The sequence below is a fragment of the Ascaphus truei genome, chromosome 19, assembly GCF_040206685.1.
Source record: "Ascaphus truei isolate aAscTru1 chromosome 19, aAscTru1.hap1, whole genome shotgun sequence".
Taxonomy (NCBI): Eukaryota; Metazoa; Chordata; class Amphibia; order Anura; family Ascaphidae; genus Ascaphus; species Ascaphus truei.
In genome coordinates, this window is record NC_134501.1 from 33,228,204 (window position 1) to 33,248,874 (window position 20,671).

The 20,671-nt window shown below is 37.4% G+C and overlaps 13 non-coding genes across 13 annotated transcripts; all 13 read left to right on the forward strand.

Moving 5' to 3' along the window:
• The first annotated feature begins 3,688 nt into the window (after positions 1–3,688).
• Positions 3,689–3,760, forward strand: TRNAA-CGC (transfer RNA alanine (anticodon CGC)). Its single transcript has one exon. It is a non-coding gene; the product is annotated as a tRNA-Ala (tRNA).
• Positions 3,761–4,995: 1,235 nt separating this feature from the next.
• Positions 4,996–5,067, forward strand: TRNAA-UGC (transfer RNA alanine (anticodon UGC)). Its single transcript has one exon. It is a non-coding gene; the product is annotated as a tRNA-Ala (tRNA).
• A 1,234-nt stretch (positions 5,068–6,301) lies between these two features.
• On the forward strand, positions 6,302–6,373 carry TRNAA-UGC (transfer RNA alanine (anticodon UGC)). Its single transcript has one exon. It is a non-coding gene; the product is annotated as a tRNA-Ala (tRNA).
• Positions 6,374–7,608: 1,235 nt separating this feature from the next.
• Positions 7,609–7,680, forward strand: TRNAA-UGC (transfer RNA alanine (anticodon UGC)). The gene has a single exon. It is a non-coding gene; the product is annotated as a tRNA-Ala (tRNA).
• Positions 7,681–8,914: 1,234 nt separating this feature from the next.
• On the forward strand, positions 8,915–8,986 carry TRNAA-UGC (transfer RNA alanine (anticodon UGC)). Its single transcript has one exon. It is a non-coding gene; the product is annotated as a tRNA-Ala (tRNA).
• Positions 8,987–10,220: 1,234 nt separating this feature from the next.
• TRNAA-CGC (transfer RNA alanine (anticodon CGC)) lies at positions 10,221–10,292 on the forward strand. The gene has a single exon. It is a non-coding gene; the product is annotated as a tRNA-Ala (tRNA).
• A 1,235-nt stretch (positions 10,293–11,527) lies between these two features.
• Positions 11,528–11,599, forward strand: TRNAA-UGC (transfer RNA alanine (anticodon UGC)). Its single transcript has one exon. It is a non-coding gene; the product is annotated as a tRNA-Ala (tRNA).
• Positions 11,600–12,833: 1,234 nt separating this feature from the next.
• On the forward strand, positions 12,834–12,905 carry TRNAA-UGC (transfer RNA alanine (anticodon UGC)). Its single transcript has one exon. It is a non-coding gene; the product is annotated as a tRNA-Ala (tRNA).
• Positions 12,906–14,140: 1,235 nt separating this feature from the next.
• TRNAA-UGC (transfer RNA alanine (anticodon UGC)) lies at positions 14,141–14,212 on the forward strand. Its single transcript has one exon. It is a non-coding gene; the product is annotated as a tRNA-Ala (tRNA).
• A 1,234-nt stretch (positions 14,213–15,446) lies between these two features.
• Positions 15,447–15,518, forward strand: TRNAA-UGC (transfer RNA alanine (anticodon UGC)). Its single transcript has one exon. It is a non-coding gene; the product is annotated as a tRNA-Ala (tRNA).
• A 1,237-nt stretch (positions 15,519–16,755) lies between these two features.
• Positions 16,756–16,827, forward strand: TRNAA-UGC (transfer RNA alanine (anticodon UGC)). The gene has a single exon. It is a non-coding gene; the product is annotated as a tRNA-Ala (tRNA).
• A 1,234-nt stretch (positions 16,828–18,061) lies between these two features.
• Positions 18,062–18,133, forward strand: TRNAA-UGC (transfer RNA alanine (anticodon UGC)). Its single transcript has one exon. It is a non-coding gene; the product is annotated as a tRNA-Ala (tRNA).
• A 1,235-nt stretch (positions 18,134–19,368) lies between these two features.
• Positions 19,369–19,440, forward strand: TRNAA-UGC (transfer RNA alanine (anticodon UGC)). Its single transcript has one exon. It is a non-coding gene; the product is annotated as a tRNA-Ala (tRNA).
• Positions 19,441–20,671: the final 1,231 nt, after the last annotated feature.

The window sequence follows — 20,671 nt, forward strand, 5'->3', positions numbered from 1 at the left end:
AGCGGGGGAAGGGGAGCTAGCATCTGGAGCTGAAGTCTGTACTTCAGTAACAGGAACCTGAGAGACTACAAGAGCAGCAGTGAGTAGAGGAATAGAATCCGGAGCTGGAGGCTCAGAATCTATAACAGGAACATCTAGCAATGCAAGGGCACTGTTAGGAGGAGAACTAGCATCTGGGGCTGGTGCCAGGGAATCAGTGACGGGTAGCGGGGAAGTAATGGTGGGAGTTAGAGAGACAAAAAGCGGTAAGTTGGAACTGGGGAAACTCTTAATAGCAGAAACCTTAGAAGAAACAAGAGTCTTATCCAAAACTGCAAGGGCCCTAACAGGGGTATTTGTCATGACAAAAACATAAAAATGTATGTTTACTAGTGCGAAAATACTGATAACGGAACTGCTAGTCAGTGATGTGGGTGTCTGGGTTTCACTGGTGAGAAAATCAGATACAGTGGTAAGTGACTTAGAAGCAATCACGGAAGTTCTAGGTCTGCTGGACATGTGTGAGAAGGTACCCCTTAACACAGGAGTTTTAATCTTAGCCCTGAATAACCCAGCGGTTGCTGGAACACATTTAGATGTAGTGCTAAGGGACTGAGGTTTAGCAAGGGAAGGAAAACCAAATAACTTAGATTTAAATACCTGAATTTGTAATGTAGGCAGGGTGGTCTTTGACTGTACTAAGGGAGTGACGACAGATACGCTAATCTCTGGAGGGATTGCTTGGGCAGAGGCATCAGGGGTATCAAAAGCAAGGACGGCCTCTATTGAAAGTGATTCCGAATCTGAAGGAAGGATTTTATCTCTCTGAGTAGCGGGACCGACAAGGCAAATTTCAGAGAGGGGGGGGGGGGGGGGGAAATGTGTACAGGCTTCTAGCTAGCACATAAGAAAAAGCATGACTTTTGAGTGGGGGCAGTGTGTCAGCAAAAACTCCTGGGAACTCAACAACTTGAGCCTCAGGAGGGGCATAAAGACCACTGTTCGCTTTTAACCCTAAGATTTGAGTAGAGGAGGACACAGACAGTACAAGGGGGGCAACCACAACTGTGCTGGTCTCTGAAGTGGGTATTTGGTAAGGAGTGTCTGGGAAACCAGAAATGACTACAGATTCCATGACAAGGGGACTATACACTGAAGCAGGGATCACAGCTCTCTGAGTGACAGACTGGGTCAGCGAAATACCTGGGAGTGGGAATTATGCGACCAGGCTTAGGGAAAAACCTGGTTCCTGAATACATTTAACTGGATTCAGAACTTTAGCCGAAGTTTCAGGGGACACGGCAGCGGAAACTTGAGCTGAAGCAGGGGGATTATAGCAAAGAATATCCAAGGACTCCGCAATCTTAGGGGAGTCATTCAGTGCAACCTCTGCTCTCAGACTTGGGGATTCATTCTCTGATGCTAGAGAGGACGCATCAGCCTGGGGGCAGCAAGGATTTACAGGGGTTAATGCAGATAGTACCTGAGAGTCAAAATAGGGAGATTTGCCTCTGTAATTGGGGACACAAGGAGTTCCTCCTCTGGAGCTACGGACGTGACCTTGGCTGGCGAACAACAGGGAATTACCAAAGGAGACTAATAGATTCATAGGGCTGCCCCGCAGGGGTTAATACAGGAATGACCTTGGGAACAGAACTTAGGGGTTCAAACTTAGAACATGGAAGTAGAAGGGGTTCCTTCTCTGATGGGGGAAGCACACAGAGCTGCCTAGCAGGGGTTAAAGCAGGAAAAACCTCAAGGGCAGGAATGGCAGATTCTGAGTTAGAAAGTGAGGGCAAAGAGGGTTCACACTCTGGGAGGGACACAGAGACCTGAAAAATGCAGGGATTTACAGTGGAGAACTCATAGGCCTGACTAGCAGGTGTTAAGACAGGAATAAGCTCAAGGTCAGGAGTTAGGGGTTCCGAGTTAGAAATAGAGGGTAGAAGGGGTTCATTCTCGGACACTAGAGCCATAGCGGTGGCTTGGGAAATACATGTTTACTTCACGGGAACCTCACAGGGCTGATCGGCAGGGGTTAACGTAGACATATCCTTGGTATCTAAGTAACCGGAGGTGCAAACAGGGCTAGAGACCGTGGCAGCTTGTACCTTAGGGGGCAGTGATAGTGGGACAGTTTGGTCATTTCTTGGAGAGGGAGGTACCCCCACAGGTTTAGCAACAGGACTGACAGAAAAGGGTTTGTGAATCGTCCGTGCGTAGGCGGCAAGGAGAGGTTCATGCTCACTTATGCTCCTGTCAAACTCCAGGAATAATTTAAGGGTCGTGTCTATGGCCTGAGCCGGTACCCCAAAATCTGCAGTTTCTAGACCCGGAGTAGACATAAGAAGGAGCAGTTGGGAGTACTGGGCTTGTAACATCTTCTTTAACTCTCTACATTCCTGAGATTTAGTCAGTATTTCTTTACGAGTCAGTCTTTCTGCAGGGGTCAACCCTTCATACATACAAGCAAGATTAGACGGAGGCAGTTTTTCAAACAGGTACGGTTCTTCAAACAGGGACTGGTCCACACACACACACACACACACACACACACACACACACACACACACACACACACACACACACACACACACACACACACACACACACACACACACACACACACACACACACGTTCCCCAGTGACACACAAACACACAGACCACTTCAAAGTGACACACACACACTGACAGTTACCAAGTGACAAACACACACAGTGATACCCGCCTCCCAAGCGCTTGCTGTCTCCTCTGTCAGGACAGCAAAAAGCTCCTGGTAGAGCGAGCGGCAGCAAGTGAGAGCGAGCAGCAGCACCTAAGCGCTTACTATGTACCAGGCCTTAATTGCCTTGATTTTGTGAACCAGCTGAATACAAAGCATCACACTATTATGTTCACACTTACAGTTGAGAATCAAAAATACCCTTTTTAGACTTCAATTTAAAGGGGATAACACCGTACAAACTGATAAATACATAAAAGTTACTGATTGTAAAAACCTTCAATAGTTCTCCAGAATTGGTGAACAATTTCCCCTTGAATCAGCGTATGCAATTAAAGAGGATTGCAAGTGAACCCAGGAATATTGGAAGACATCTAACAGAAATGGCTGGTACATTTGCTGCTAGAGGGTATTTTGATAACATTTTATACCAACATATAGAAAAGGTTAATACACTTGATATCCCCTTATTCTATCGCATCAAATAAGATTAGAAACAGTATATTAAGACAGTGGAAGACATTGAATAGCGATCCTAAGTTCAATATGATTTCTAAGAACCCATCATTTTTTTCTTTTAAAAATATATATATGGATTTTTGGTTATGTTCTGTGTTACTATAGTTGCTCACAGTTATATTTTGATGTTTTTTCAGTGTCTCCCTGGACCTACTAAATGTTTCACCATTGTACACTAACGGGGATTCATCACATCAATTTTTGTTTCATTAGATGTCATGTCCTATTTGTGTGCTTATCACTGAGATGGACTCCAGGATGGTGCTATGAAAAACTGTTGATGGACGTTGGACAAACATTTTTCAAAATTTCTTCCAACCAATCCTTGCTAGTATAATTTCCCACCTATCACTCACAAAGCAGGGGTTCGATTCCCAGACAGGAAAGTCATTTAAATGTTATTTTACATGACTAAATATTATATCGTCTCTTATTTGGTCTCCCATCAAAACAGTTTGCAAAAGAAGGGGATGTAGCTCAGTGGTAGAGCGCATGCTTCGCATGTATGAGGTCCTAGGTTCAATCCCCAGCATCTCCATTCTTTTTCTTCTTTCAAAACATTGAAATTACACATTTACAATGCTAACACTTCCTCTAACTGTATTTACATAGCAGTCCCAGTAACTGTTTTAGGGGTACGGTAACTGCTAAAGACAACATGCTTCTGTTATATTTGCTTGTGTAAGAGAAGAGCTCAACTTGTTGGCAAGATGGTGATTCATTTGAGAAAAACCATATCTTAGAAAAGAAGTAAAATTGCACAGTAACTAGTTGTTTGCTTTGGTCTGAACCCTACTGTAAAATGTCTGAAAGGTTAGCTTCAGCAGACTCTCTGGATCTACACTTTCATAGTTATAGGGTCTTCTATGACTAGTCATCTTATCAGGATCAATGTACAGAATTACTTAGTTGCCTTGATTTTGTGAACCAGCTGAATACAAAGCATCACACTATTAGGTTCACACTTACAGTTGAGAATCAACAAATACCCTTTTTAGACTTCTATTTAAAGTGGATAACACCGTACAAACTGATAAATACATAAAAGCTACTGATTGTAACAACCTTCAATAGTTCTCCAGAAATGGTGAACAATTTCCCCTTGAATCAGCGTATGCAATTAAAGAGGAATTTAAGTGAACCGAGGAATATTGGAAGACATCTAACAGAAATGGCTGGTACATTTGCTGCTAGAGGGTATTTTGATAACATTTTATACCAACATATGGAAAAGGTTAATACACTTGATATCCCCTTATTCTATCGCATCAAATAAGATTAGAAACAGTATATTAAGACAGTGGAAGACAATCAATAGCGATTCTAAGTTCAATATGATTTCTAAGAACCCATCATTTTTTTCTTTTAAAAATATATATATGGATTTTTGGTTATGTTCTGTGTTACTATAGTTGCTCACAGTTATATTTTGATGTTTTTTCAGTGTCTCCCTGGACCTACTAAATGTTTCACCATTGTACACTAACGGGGATTCATCACATCAATTTTTGTTTCATTAGATGTCATGTCCTATTTGTGTGCTTATCACTGAGATGGACTCCAGGATGGTGCTATGAAAAACTGTTGATGGACTTTGGACAGACATTTTTCAAAATTTCTTCCAACCAATCCTTGCTAATATAATTTCCCACCTATCACGCACAAAGCAGGGGTTCGATTCCCAGACAGGGAAGTCATTTAAATGTTATTTGACATGACTACATATTATATCGTCTCTTATTTGGTCTCCCATCAAAACAGTTTGCAAAAGAAGGGGATGTAGCTCACTGGTAGAGCGCATGCTTTGCATGTATGAGGTCCTGGGTTCAATCCCCAGCATCTCCATTCTTTTTCTTCTTTCAAAACATTGAAATTACACATTTACAATGCTAACACTTCCTCTAACTGTATTTACATAGCAGTCCCAGTAACTGTTTTAGGGGTACGGTAACTGCTAAAGACAACATGCTTCTGTTCTATTTGCTTGTGTAAGAGAAGAGCTCAACTTGTTGGCAAGATGGTGATTCATTTGAGAAAAACCATATCTTAGAAAAGAAGTAAAATTGCACAGTAACTAGTTGTTTGCTTTGGTCTGAACCCTACTGTAAAATGTCTGAAAGGTTAGCTTCAGCAGACTCTCTGGATCTACCCTTTCATAGTTATAGGGTCTTCTATGACTAGTCATCTTATCAGGATAAATGTACAGAATTACTTAGTTGCCTTGATTTTGTGAACCAACTGAATACAAAGCATCACACTATTAGGTTCACACTTACAGTTGAGAATCAACAAATACCCTTTTTAGACTTCGATTTAAAGTGGATAACACCGTACAAACTGATAAATACATAAAAGCTACTGATTGTAACAACCTTCAATAGTTCTCCAGAATTGGGGAACAATTTCCCCTTGAATCAGCATATGCAATTAAAGAGGATTGCAAGTGAACCCAGGAATATTGGAAGACTTCTAACAGAAATGGCTGGTACATTTGCTGCTAGAGGGTATTTTGATAACATTTTATACCAACATATGGAAAAGGTTAATACACTTGATATCCCCTTATTCTATCACATCAAATAAGATTAGAAACAGTATATTAAGACAGTGGAAGACAATCAATAGCGATTCTAAGTTCAATATGATTTCTAAGAACCCATCATTTTTTTCTTTTAAAAATATATATATGGATTTTTGGTTATGTTCTGTGTTACTATAGTTGCTCACAGTTATATTTTGATGTTTTTTCAGTGTCTCCCTGGACCTACTAAATGTTTCACCATTGTACACTAACGGGGATTCATCACATCAATTTTTGTTTCATTAGATGTCATGTCCTATTTGTGTGCTTATCACTGAGATGGAGTCCAGGATGGTGCTATGAAAAACTGTTGATGGACTTTGGACAGACATTTTTCAAAATTTCTTCCAACCAATCCTTGCTAGTATAATTTCCCACCTATCACGCTCAAGCAGGGGTTCGATTCCCAGACAGGGAAGTCATTTAAATGTTATTTTACATGACTACATATTGTATCGTCTCTTATTTGGTCTCCCATCAAAACAGTTTGCAAAAGAAGGGGATGTAGCTCAGTGGTAGAGTGCATGCTTTGCATGTATGAGGTCCTGGGTTCAATCCCCAGCATCTCCATTCTTTTTCTTCTTTCAAAACATTGAAATTACACATTTACAATGCTAACACTTCCTCTAACTGTATTTAAATAGCAGTCCCAGTAACTGTTTTAGGGGTACGGTAACTGCTAAAGACAACATGCTTCTGTTATATTTGCTTGTGTAAGAGAAGAGCTCAACTTGTTGGCAAGATGGTGATTCATTTGAGAAAAACCATATCTTAGAAAAGAAGTAAAATTGCACAGTAACTAGTTGTTTGCTTTGGTCTGAACCCTACTGTAAAATGTCTGAAAGGTTAGCTTCAGCAGACTCTCTGGATCTACACTTTCATAGTTATAGGGTCTTCTATGACTAGTCATCTTATCAGGATCAATGTACAGAATTACTTAGTTGCCTTGATTTTGTGAACCAGCTGAATACAAAGCATCACACTATTAGGTTCACACTTACAGTTGAGAATCAACAAATACCCTTTTTAGACTTCTATTTAAAGTGGATAACACCGTACAAACTGATAAATACATAAAAGCTACTGATTGTAACAACCTTCAATAGTTCTCCAGAAATGGTGAACAATTTCCCCTTGAATCAGCGTATGCAATTAAAGAGGAATTTAAGTGAACCGAGGAATATTGGAAGACATCTAACAGAAATGGCTGGTACATTTGCTGCTAGAGGGTATTTTGATAACATTTTATACCAACATATGGAAAAGGTTAATACACTTGATATCCCCTTATTCTATCGCATCAAATAAGATTAGAAACAGTATATTAAGACAGTGGAAGACAATCAATAGCGATTCTAAGTTCAATATGATTTCTAAGAACCCATCATTTTTTTCTTTTAAAAATATATATATGGATTTTTGGTTATGTTCTGTGTTACTATAGTTGCTCACAGTTATATTTTGATGTTTTTTCAGTGTCTCCCTGGACCTACTAAATGTTTCACCATTGTACACTAACGGGGATTCATCACATCAATTTTTGTTTCATTAGATGTCATGTCCTATTTGTGTGCTTATCACTGAGATGGACTCCATGATGGTGCTATGAAAAACTGTTGATGGACTTTGGACAGACATTTTTCAAAATTTCTTCCAACCAATCCTTGCTAATATAATTTCCCACCTATCACGCACAAAGCAGGGGTTCGATTCCCAGACAGGGAAGTCATTTAAATGTTATTTGACATGACTACATATTATATCGTCTCTTATTTGGTCTCCCATCAAAACAGTTTGCAAAAGAAGGGGATGTAGCTCACTGGTAGAGTGCATGCTTTGCATGTATGAGGTCCTGGGTTCAATCCCCAGCATCTCCATTCTTTTTCTTCTTTCAAAACATTGAAATTACACATTTACAATGCTAACACTTCCTCTAACTGTATTTACATAGCAGTCCCAGTAACTGTTTTAGGGGTACGGTAACTGCTAAAGACAACATGCTTCTGTTCTATTTGCTTGTGTAAGAGAAGAGCTCAACTTGTTGGCAAGATGGTGATTCATTTGAGAAAAACCATATCTTAGAAAAGAAGTAAAATTGCACAGTAACTAGTTGTTTGCTTTGGTCTGAACCCTACTGTAAAATGTCTGAAAGGTTAGCTTCAGCAGACTCTCTGGATCTACCCTTTCATAGTTATAGGGTCTTCTATGACTAGTCATCTTATCAGGATAAATGTACAGAATTACTTAGTTGCCTTGATTTTGTGAACCAACTGAATACAAAGCATCACACTATTAGGTTCACACTTACAGTTGAGAATCAACAAATACCCTTTTTAGACTTCGATTTAAAGTGGATAACACCGTACAAACTGATAAATACATAAAAGCTACTGATTGTAACAACCTTCAATAGTTCTCCAGAATTGGGGAACAATTTCCCCTTGAATCAGCATATGCAATTAAAGAGGATTGCAAGTGAACCCAGGAATATTGGAAGACTTCTAACAGAAATGGCTGGTACATTTGCTGCTAGAGGGTATTTTGATAACATTTTATACCAACATATGGAAAAGGTTAATACACTTGATATCCCCTTATTCTATCACATCAAATAAGATTAGAAACAGTATATTAAGACAGTGGAAGACAATCAATAGCGATTCTAAGTTCAATATGATTTCTAAGAACCCATCATTTTTTTCTTTTAAAAATATATATATGGATTTTTGGTTATGTTCTGTGTTACTATAGTTGCTCACAGTTATATTTTGATGTTTTTTCAGTGTCTCCCTGGACCTACTAAATGTTTCACCATTGTACACTAACGGGGATTCATCACATCAATTTTTGTTTCATTAGATGTCATGTCCTATTTGTGTGCTTATCACTGAGATGGAGTCCAGGATGGTGCTATGAAAAACTGTTGATGGACTTTGGACAGACATTTTTCAAAATTTCTTCCAACCAATCCTTGCTAGTATAATTTCCCACCTATCACGCTCAAGCAGGGGTTCGATTCCCAGACAGGGAAGTCATTTAAATGTTATTTTACATGACTACATATTGTATCGTCTCTTATTTGGTCTCCCATCAAAACAGTTTGCAAAAGAAGGGGATGTAGCTCAGTGGTAGAGTGCATGCTTTGCATGTATGAGGTCCTGGGTTCAATCCCCAGCATCTCCATTCTTTTTCTTCTTTCAAAACATTGAAATTACACATTTACAATGCTAACACTTCCTCTAACTGTATTTAAATAGCAGTCCCAGTAACTGTTTTAGGGGTACGGTAACTGCTAAAGACAACATGCTTCTGTTATATTTGCTTGTGTAAGAGAAGAGCTCAACTTGTTGGCAAGATGGTGATTCATTTGAGAAAAACCATATCTTAGAAAAGAAGTAAAATTGCACAGTAACTAGTTGTTTGCTTTGGTCTGAACCCTACTGTAAAATGTCTGAAAGGTTAGCTTCAGCAGACTCTCTGGATCTACCCTTTCATAGTTATAGGGTCTTCTATGACTAGTCATCTTATCAGGATCAATGTACAGAATTACTTAGTTGCCTTGATTTTGTGAACCAGCTGAATACAAAGCATCACACTATTATGTTCACACTTACAGTTGAGAATCAAAAATACCCTTTTTAGACTTCAATTTAAAGGGGATAACACCGTACAAACTGATAAATACATAAAAGTTACTGATTGTAAAAACCTTCAATAGTTCTCCAGAATTGGTGAACAATTTCCCCTTGAATCAGCGTATGCAATTAAAGAGGATTGCAAGTGAACCCAGGAATATTGGAAGACATCTAACAGAAATGGCTGGTACATTTGCTGCTAGAGGGTATTTTGATAACATTTTATACCAACATATAGAAAAGGTTAATACACTTGATATCCCCTTATTCTATCGCATCAAATAAGATTAGAAACAGTATATTAAGACAGTGGAAGACATTGAATAGCGATCCTAAGTTCAATATGATTTCTAAGAACCCATCATTTTTTTCTTTTAAAAATATATATATGGATTTTTGGTTATGTTCTGTGTTACTATAGTTGCTCACAGTTATATTTTGATGTTTTTTCAGTGTCTCCCTGGACCTACTAAATGTTTCACCATTGTACACTAACGGGGATTCATCACATCAATTTTTGTTTCATTAGATGTCATGTCCTATTTGTGTGCTTATCACTGAGATGGACTCCAGGATGGTGCTATGAAAAACTGTTGATGGACGTTGGACAAACATTTTTCAAAATTTCTTCCAACCAATCCTTGCTAGTATAATTTCCCACCTATCACTCACAAAGCAGGGGTTCGATTCCCAGACAGGAAAGTCATTTAAATGTTATTTTACATGACTAAATATTATATCGTCTCTTATTTGGTCTCCCATCAAAACAGTTTGCAAAAGAAGGGGATGTAGCTCAGTGGTAGAGCGCATGCTTCGCATGTATGAGGTCCTAGGTTCAATCCCCAGCATCTCCATTCTTTTTCTTCTTTCAAAACATTGAAATTACACATTTACAATGCTAACACTTCCTCTAACTGTATTTACATAGCAGTCCCAGTAACTGTTTTAGGGGTACGGTAACTGCTAAAGACAACATGCTTCTGTTATATTTGCTTGTGTAAGAGAAGAGCTCAACTTGTTGGCAAGATGGTGATTCATTTGAGAAAAACCATATCTTAGAAAAGAAGTAAAATTGCACAGTAACTAGTTGTTTGCTTTGGTCTGAACCCTACTGTAAAATGTCTGAAAGGTTAGCTTCAGCAGACTCTCTGGATCTACACTTTCATAGTTATAGGGTCTTCTATGACTAGTCATCTTATCAGGATCAATGTACAGAATTACTTAGTTGCCTTGATTTTGTGAACCAGCTGAATACAAAGCATCACACTATTAGGTTCACACTTACAGTTGAGAATCAACAAATACCCTTTTTAGACTTCTATTTAAAGTGGATAACACCGTACAAACTGATAAATACATAAAAGCTACTGATTGTAACAACCTTCAATAGTTCTCCAGAAATGGTGAACAATTTCCCCTTGAATCAGCGTATGCAATTAAAGAGGAATTTAAGTGAACCGAGGAATATTGGAAGACATCTAACAGAAATGGCTGGTACATTTGCTGCTAGAGGGTATTTTGATAACATTTTATACCAACATATGGAAAAGGTTAATACACTTGATATCCCCTTATTCTATCGCATCAAATAAGATTAGAAACAGTATATTAAGACAGTGGAAGACAATCAATAGCGATTCTAAGTTCAATATGATTTCTAAGAACCCATCATTTTTTTCTTTTAAAAATATATATATGGATTTTTGGTTATGTTCTGTGTTACTATAGTTGCTCACAGTTATATTTTGATGTTTTTTCAGTGTCTCCCTGGACCTACTAAATGTTTCACCATTGTACACTAACGGGGATTCATCACATCAATTTTTGTTTCATTAGATGTCATGTCCTATTTGTGTGCTTATCACTGAGATGGACTCCAGGATGGTGCTATGAAAAACTGTTGATGGACTTTGGACAGACATTTTTCAAAATTTCTTCCAACCAATCCTTGCTAATATAATTTCCCACCTATCACGCACAAAGCAGGGGTTCGATTCCCAGACAGGGAAGTCATTTAAATGTTATTTGACATGACTACATATTATATCGTCTCTTATTTGGTCTCCCATCAAAACAGTTTGCAAAAGAAGGGGATGTAGCTCACTGGTAGAGCGCATGCTTTGCATGTATGAGGTCCTGGGTTCAATCCCCAGCATCTCCATTCTTTTTCTTCTTTCAAAACATTGAAATTACACATTTACAATGCTAACACTTCCTCTAACTGTATTTACATAGCAGTCCCAGTAACTGTTTTAGGGGTACGGTAACTGCTAAAGACAACATGCTTCTGTTCTATTTGCTTGTGTAAGAGAAGAGCTCAACTTGTTGGCAAGATGGTGATTCATTTGAGAAAAACCATATCTTAGAAAAGAAGTAAAATTGCACAGTAACTAGTTGTTTGCTTTGGTCTGAACCCTACTGTAAAATGTCTGAAAGGTTAGCTTCAGCAGACTCTCTGGATCTACCCTTTCATAGTTATAGGGTCTTCTATGACTAGTCATCTTATCAGGATAAATGTACAGAATTACTTAGTTGCCTTGATTTTGTGAACCAACTGAATACAAAGCATCACACTATTAGGTTCACACTTACAGTTGAGAATCAACAAATACCCTTTTTAGACTTCGATTTAAAGTGGATAACACCGTACAAACTGATAAATACATAAAAGCTACTGATTGTAACAACCTTCAATAGTTCTCCAGAATTGGGGAACAATTTCCCCTTGAATCAGCATATGCAATTAAAGAGGATTGCAAGTGAACCCAGGAATATTGGAAGACTTCTAACAGAAATGGCTGGTACATTTGCTGCTAGAGGGTATTTTGATAACATTTTATACCAACATATGGAAAAGGTTAATACACTTGATATCCCCTTATTCTATCACATCAAATAAGATTAGAAACAGTATATTAAGACAGTGGAAGACAATCAATAGCGATTCTAAGTTCAATATGATTTCTAAGAACCCATCATTTTTTTCTTTTAAAAATATATATATGGATTTTTGGTTATGTTCTGTGTTACTATAGTTGCTCACAGTTATATTTTGATGTTTTTTCAGTGTCTCCCTGGACCTACTAAATGTTTCACCATTGTACACTAACGGGGATTCATCACATCAATTTTTGTTTCATTAGATGTCATGTCCTATTTGTGTGCTTATCACTGAGATGGAGTCCAGGATGGTGCTATGAAAAACTGTTGATGGACTTTGGACAGACATTTTTCAAAATTTCTTCCAACCAATCCTTGCTAGTATAATTTCCCACCTATCACGCTCAAGCAGGGGTTCGATTCCCAGACAGGGAAGTCATTTAAATGTTATTTTACATGACTACATATTGTATCGTCTCTTATTTGGTCTCCCATCAAAACAGTTTGCAAAAGAAGGGGATGTAGCTCAGTGGTAGAGTGCATGCTTTGCATGTATGAGGTCCTGGGTTCAATCCCCAGCATCTCCATTCTTTTTCTTCTTTCAAAACATTGAAATTACACATTTACAATGCTAACACTTCCTCTAACTGTATTTAAATAGCAGTCCCAGTAACTGTTTTAGGGGTACGGTAACTGCTAAAGACAACATGCTTCTGTTATATTTGCTTGTGTAAGAGAAGAGCTCAACTTGTTGGCAAGATGGTGATTCATTTGAGAAAAACCATATCTTAGAAAAGAAGTAAAATTGCACAGTAACTAGTTGTTTGCTTTGGTCTGAACCCTACTGTAAAATGTCTGAAAGGTTAGCTTCAGCAGACTCTCTGGATCTACACTTTCATAGTTATAGGGTCTTCTATGACTAGTCATCTTATCAGGATCAATGTACAGAATTACTTAGTTGCCTTGATTTTGTGAACCAGCTGAATACAAAGCATCACACTATTAGGTTCACACTTACAGTTGAGAATCAACAAATACCCTTTTTAGACTTCTATTTAAAGTGGATAACACCGTACAAACTGATAAATACATAAAAGCTACTGATTGTAACAACCTTCAATAGTTCTCCAGAAATGGTGAACAATTTCCCCTTGAATCAGCGTATGCAATTAAAGAGGAATTTAAGTGAACCGAGGAATATTGGAAGACATCTAACAGAAATGGCTGGTACATTTGCTGCTAGAGGGTATTTTGATAACATTTTATACCAACATATGGAAAAGGTTAATACACTTGATATCCCCTTATTCTATCGCATCAAATAAGATTAGAAACAGTATATTAAGACAGTGGAAGACAATCAATAGCGATTCTAAGTTCAATATGATTTCTAAGAACCCATCATTTTTTTCTTTTAAAAATATATATATGGATTTTTGGTTATGTTCTGTGTTACTATAGTTGCTCACAGTTATATTTTGATGTTTTTTCAGTGTCTCCCTGGACCTACTAAATGTTTCACCATTGTACACTAACGGGGATTCATCACATCAATTTTTGTTTCATTAGATGTCATGTCCTATTTGTGTGCTTATCACTGAGATGGACTCCAGGATGGTGCTATGAAAAACTGTTGATGGACTTTGGACAGACATTTTTCAAAATTTCTTCCAACCAATCCTTGCTAATATAATTTCCCACCTATCACGCACAAAGCAGGGGTTCGATTCCCAGACAGGGAAGTCATTTAAATGTTATTTGACATGACTACATATTATATCGTCTCTTATTTGGTCTCCCATCAAAACAGTTTGCAAAAGAAGGGGATGTAGCTCACTGGTAGAGCGCATGCTTTGCATGTATGAGGTCCTGGGTTCAATCCCCAGCATCTCCATTCTTTTTCTTCTTTCAAAACATTGAAATTACACATTTACAATGCTAACACTTCCTCTAACTGTATTTACATAGCAGTCCCAGTAACTGTTTTAGGGGTACGGTAACTGCTAAAGACAACATGCTTCTGTTCTATTTGCTTGTGTAAGAGAAGAGCTCAACTTGTTGGCAAGATGGTGATTCATTTGAGAAAAACCATATCTTAGAAAAGAAGTAAAATTGCACAGTAACTAGTTGTTTGCTTTGGTCTGAACCCTACTGTAAAATGTCTGAAAGGTTAGCTTCAGCAGACTCTCTGGATCTACCCTTTCATAGTTATAGGGTCTTCTATGACTAGTCATCTTATCAGGATAAATGTACAGAATTACTTAGTTGCCTTGATTTTGTGAACCAACTGAATACAAAGCATCACACTATTAGGTTCACACTTACAGTTGAGAATCAACAAATACCCTTTTTAGACTTCGATTTAAAGTGGATAACACCGTACAAACTGATAAATACATAAAAGCTACTGATTGTAACAACCTTCAATAGTTCTCCAGAATTGGGGAACAATTTCCCCTTGAATCAGCATATGCAATTAAAGAGGATTGCAAGTGAACCCAGGAATATTGGAAGACTTCTAACAGAAATGGCTGGTACATTTGCTGCTAGAGGGTATTTTGATAACATTTTATACCAACATATGGAAAAGGTTAATACACTTGATATCCCCTTATTCTATCACATCAAATAAGATTAGAAACAGTATATTAAGACAGTGGAAGACAATCAATAGCGATTCTAAGTTCAATATGATTTCTAAGAACCCATCATTTTTTTCTTTTAAAAATATATATATGGATTTTTGGTTATGTTCTGTGTTACTATAGTTGCTCACAGTTATATTTTGATGTTTTTTCAGTGTCTCCCTGGACCTACTAAATGTTTCACCATTGTACACTAACGGGGATTCATCACATCAATTTTTGTTTCATTAGATGTCATGTCCTATTTGTGTGCTTATCACTGAGATGGAGTCCAGGATGGTGCTATGAAAAACTGTTGATGGACTTTGGACAGACATTTTTCAAAATTTCTTCCAACCAATCCTTGCTAGTATAATTTCCCACCTATCACGCTCAAGCAGGGGTTCGATTCCCAGACAGGGAAGTCATTTAAATGTTATTTTACATGACTGCATATTGTATCGTCTCTTATTTGGTCTCCCATCAAAACAGTTTGCAAAAGAAGGGGATGTAGCTCAGTGGTAGAGTGCATGCTTTGCATGTATGAGGTCCTGGGTTCAATCCCCAGCATCTCCATTCTTTTTCTTCTTTCAAAACATTGAAATTACACATTTACAATGCTAACACTTCCTCTAACTGTATTTACATAGCAGTCCCAGTAACTGTTTTAGGGGTACGGTAACTGCTAAAGACAACATGCTTCTGTTATATTTGCTTGTGTAAGAGAAGAGCTCAACTTGTTGGCAAGATGGTGATTCATTTGAGAAAAACCATATCTTAGAAAAGAAGTAAAATTGCACAGTAACTAGTTGTTTGCTTTGGTCTGAACCCTACTGTAAAATGTCTGAAAGGTTAGCTTCAGCAGACTCTCTGGATCTACCCTTTCATAGTTATAGGGTCTTCTATGACTAGTCATCTTATCAGGATCAATGTACAGAATTACTTAGTTGCCTTGATTTTGTGAACCAGCTGAATACAAAGCATTACACTATTAGGTTCACACTTACAGTTGAGAATCAACAAATACCCTTTTTAGACTTCGATTTAAAGTGGATAACACCGTACAAACTGATAAATACATAAAAGCTACTGATTGTAACAACCTTCAATAGTTCTCCAGAAATGGTGAACAATTTCCCCTTGAATCAGCGTATGCAATTAAAGAGGAATGCAAGTGAACCGAGGAATATTGGAAGACATCTAACAGAAATGGCTTGTACATTTGCTGCTAGAGGGTATTTTGATAACATTTTATACCAACATATGGAAAAGGTTAATACACTTGATATCCCCTTATTCTATCGCATCAAATAAGATTAGAAACAGTATATTAAGACAGTGGAAGACAATCAATAGCGATTCTAAGTTCAATATGATTTCTAAGAACCCATCATTTTTTTCTTTTAAAAAAATATATATATGGATTTTTGGTTATGTTCTGTGTTACTATAGTTGCTCACAGTTATATTTTGATGTTTTTTCAGTGTCTCCCTGGACCTACTAAATGTTTCACCATTGTACACTAACGGGGATTCATCACATCAATTTTTGTTTCATTAGATGTCATGTCCTATTTGTGTGCTTATCACTGAGATGGACTCCAGGATGGTGCTATGAAAAACTGTTGATGGACTTTGGACAGACATTTTTCAAAATTTCTTCCAACCAATCCTTGCTAATATAATTTCCCACCTATCACGCACAAAGCAGGGGTTCGATTCCCAGACAGGGAAGTCATTTAAATGTTATTTGACATGACTACATATTATATCGTCTCTTATTTGGTCTCCCATCAAAACAGTTTGCAAAAGAAGGGGATGTAGCTCACTGGTAGAGCGCATGCTTTGCATGTATGAGGTCCTGGGTTCAATCCCCAGCATCTCCATTCTTTTTCTTCTTTCAAAACATTGAAATTACACATTTACAATGCTAACACTTCCTCTAACTGTATTTACATAGCAGTCCCAGTAACTGTTTTAGGGGTACGGTAACTGCTAAAGACAACATGCTTCTGTTCTATTTGCTTGTGTAAGAGAAGAGCTCAACTTGTTGGCAAGATGGTGATTCATTTGAGAAAAACCATATCTTAGAAAAGAAGTAAAATTGCACAGTAACTAGTTGTTTGCTTTGGTCTGAACCCTACTGTAAAATGTCTGAAAGGTTAGCTTCAGCAGACTCTCTGGATCTACCCTTTCATAGTTATAGGGTCTTCTATGACTAGTCATCTTATCAGGATAAATGTACAGAATTACTTAGTTGCCTTGATTTTGTGAACCAACTGAATACAAAGCATCACACTATTAGGTTCACACTTACAGTTGAGAATCAACAAATACCCTTTTTAGACTTCGATTTAAAGTGGATAACACCGTACAAACTGATAAATACATAAAAGCTACTGATTGTAACAACCTTCAATAGTTCTCCAGAATTGGGGAACAATTTCCCCTTGAATCAGCATATGCAATTAAAGAGGATTGCAAGTGAACCCAGGAATATTGGAAGACTTCTAACAGAAATGGCTGGTACATTTGCTGCTAGAGGGTATTTTGATAACATTTTATACCAACATATGGAAAAGGTTAATACACTTGATATCCCCTTATTCTATCACATCAAATAAGATTAGAAACAGTATATTAAGACAGTGGAAGACAATCAATAGCGATTCTAAGTTCAATATGATTTCTAAGAACCCATCATTTTTTTCTTTTAAAAATATATATATGGATTTTTGGTTATGTTCTGTGTTACTATAGTTGCTCACAGTTATATTTTGATGTTTTTTCAGTGTCTCCCTGGACCTACTAAATGTTTCACCATTGTACACTAACGGGGATTCATCACATCAATTTTTGTTTCATTAGATGTCATGTCCTATTTGTGTGCTTATCACTGAGATGTAGTCCAGGATGGTGCTATGAAAAACTGTTGATGGACTTTGGACAGACATTTTTCAAAATTTCTTCCAACCAATCCTTGCTAGTATAATTTCCCACCTATCACGCTCAAGCAGGGGTTCGATTCCCAGACAGGGAAGTCATTTAAATGTTATTTTACATGACTACATATTGTATCGTCTCTTATTTGGTCTCCCATCAAAACAGTTTGCAAAAGAAGGGGATGTAGCTCAGTGGTAGAGTGCATGCTTTGCATGTATGAGGTCCTGGGTTCAATCCCCAGCATCTCCATTCTTTTTCTTCTTTCAAAACATTGAAATTACACATTTACAATGCTAACACTTCCTCTAACTGTATTTAAATAGCAGTCCCAGTAACTGTTTTAGGGGTACGGTAACTGCTAAAGACAACATGCTTCTGTTATATTTGCTTGTGTAAGAGAAGAGCTCAACTTGTTGGCAAGATGGTGATTCATTTGAGAAAAACCATATCTTAGAAAAGAAGTAAAATTGCACAGTAACTAGTTGTTTGCTTTGGTCTGAACCCTACTGTAAAATGTCTGAAAGGTTAGCTTCAGCAGACTCTCTGGATCTACACTTTCATAGTTATAGGGTCTTCTATGACTAGTCATCTTATCAGGATCAATGTACAGAATTACTTAGTTGCCTTGATTTTGTGAACCAGCTGAATACAAAGCATCACACTATTAGGTTCACACTTACAGTTGAGAATCAACAAATACCCTTTTTAGACTTCTATTTAAAGTGGATAACACCGTACAAACTGATAAATACATAAAAGCTACTGATTGTAACAACCTTCAATAGTTCTCCAGAAATGGTGAACAATTTCCCCTTGAATCAGCGTATGCAATTAAAGAGGAATTTAAGTGAACCGAGGAATATTGGAAGACATCTAACAGAAATGGCTGGTACATTTGCTGCTAGAGGGTATTTTGATAACATTTTATACCAACATATGGAAAAGGTTAATACACTTGATATCCCCTTATTCTATCGCATCAAATAAGATTAGAAACAGTATATTAAGACAGTGGAAGACAATCAATAGCGATTCTAAGTTCAATATGATTTCTAAGAACCCATCATTTTTTTCTTTTAAAAATATATATATGGATTTTTGGTTATGTTCTGTGTTACTATAGTTGCTCACAGTTATATTTTGATGTTTTTTCAGTGTCTCCCTGGACCTACTAAATGTTTCACCATTGTACACTAACGGGGATTCATCACATCAATTTTTGTTTCATTAGATGTCATGTCCTATTTGTGTGCTTATCACTGAGATGGACTCCAGGATGGTGCTATGAAAAACTGTTGATGGACTTTGGACAGACATTTTTCAAAATTTCTTCCAACCAATCCTTGCTAATATAATTTCCCACCTATCACGCACAAAGCAGGGGTTCGATTCCCAGACAGGGAAGTCATTTAAATGTTATTTGACATGACTACATATTATATCGTCTCTTATTTGGTCTCCCATCAAAACAGTTTGCAAAAGAAGGGGATGTAGCTCACTGGTAGAGCGCATGCTTTGCATGTATGAGGTCCTGGGTTCAATCCCCAGCATCTCCATTCTTTTTCTTCTTTCAAAACATTGAAATTACACATTTACAATGCTAACACTTCCTCTAACTGTATTTACATAGCAGTCCCAGTAACTGTTTTAGGGGTACGGTAACTGCTAAAGACAACATGCTTCTGTTCTATTTGCTTGTGTAAGAGAAGAGCTCAACTTGTTGGCAAGATGGTGATTCATTTGAGAAAAACCATATCTTAGAAAAGAAGTAAAATTGCACAGTAACTAGTTGTTTGCTTTGGTCTGAACCCTACTGTAAAATGTCTGAAAGGTTAGCTTCAGCAGACTCTCTGGATCTACCCTTTCATAGTTATAGGGTCTTCTATGACTAGTCATCTTATCAGGATAAATGTACAGAATTACTTAGTTGCCTTGATTTTGTGAACCAACTGAATACAAAGCATCACACTATTAGGTTCACACTTACAGTTGAGAATCAACAAATACCCTTTTTAGACTTCGATTTAAAGTGGATAACACCGTACAAACTGATAAATACATAAAAGCTACTGATTGTAACAACCTTCAATAGTTCTCCAGAATTGGGGAACAATTTCCCCTTGAATCAGCATATGCAATTAAAGAGGATTGCAAGTGAACCCAGGAATATTGGAAGACTTCTAACAGAAATGGCTGGTACATTTGCTGCTAGAGGGTATTTTGATAACATTTTATACCAACATATGGAAAAGGTTAATACACTTGATATCCCCTTATTCTATCACATCAAATAAGATTAGAAACAGTATATTAAGACAGTGGAAGACAATCAATAGCGATTCTAAGTTCAATATGATTTCTAAGAACCCATCATTTTTTTCTTTTAAAAATATATATATGGATTTTTGGTTATGTTCTGTGTTACTATAGTTGCTCACAGTTATATTTTGATGTTTTTTCAGTGTCTCCCTGGACCTACTAAATGTTTCACCATTGTACACTAACGGGGATTCATCACATCAATTTTTGTTTCATTAGATGTCATGTCCTATTTGTGTGCTTATCACTGAGATGGAGTCCAGGATGGTGCTATGAAAAACTGTTGATGGACTTTGGACAGACATTTTTCAAAATTTCTTCCAACCAATCCTTGCTAGTATAATTTCCCACCTATCACGCTCAAGCAGGGGTTCGATTCCCAGACAGGGAAGTCATTTAAATGTTATTTTACATGACTGCATATTGTATCGTCTCTTATTTGGTCTCCCATCAAAACAGTTTGCAAAA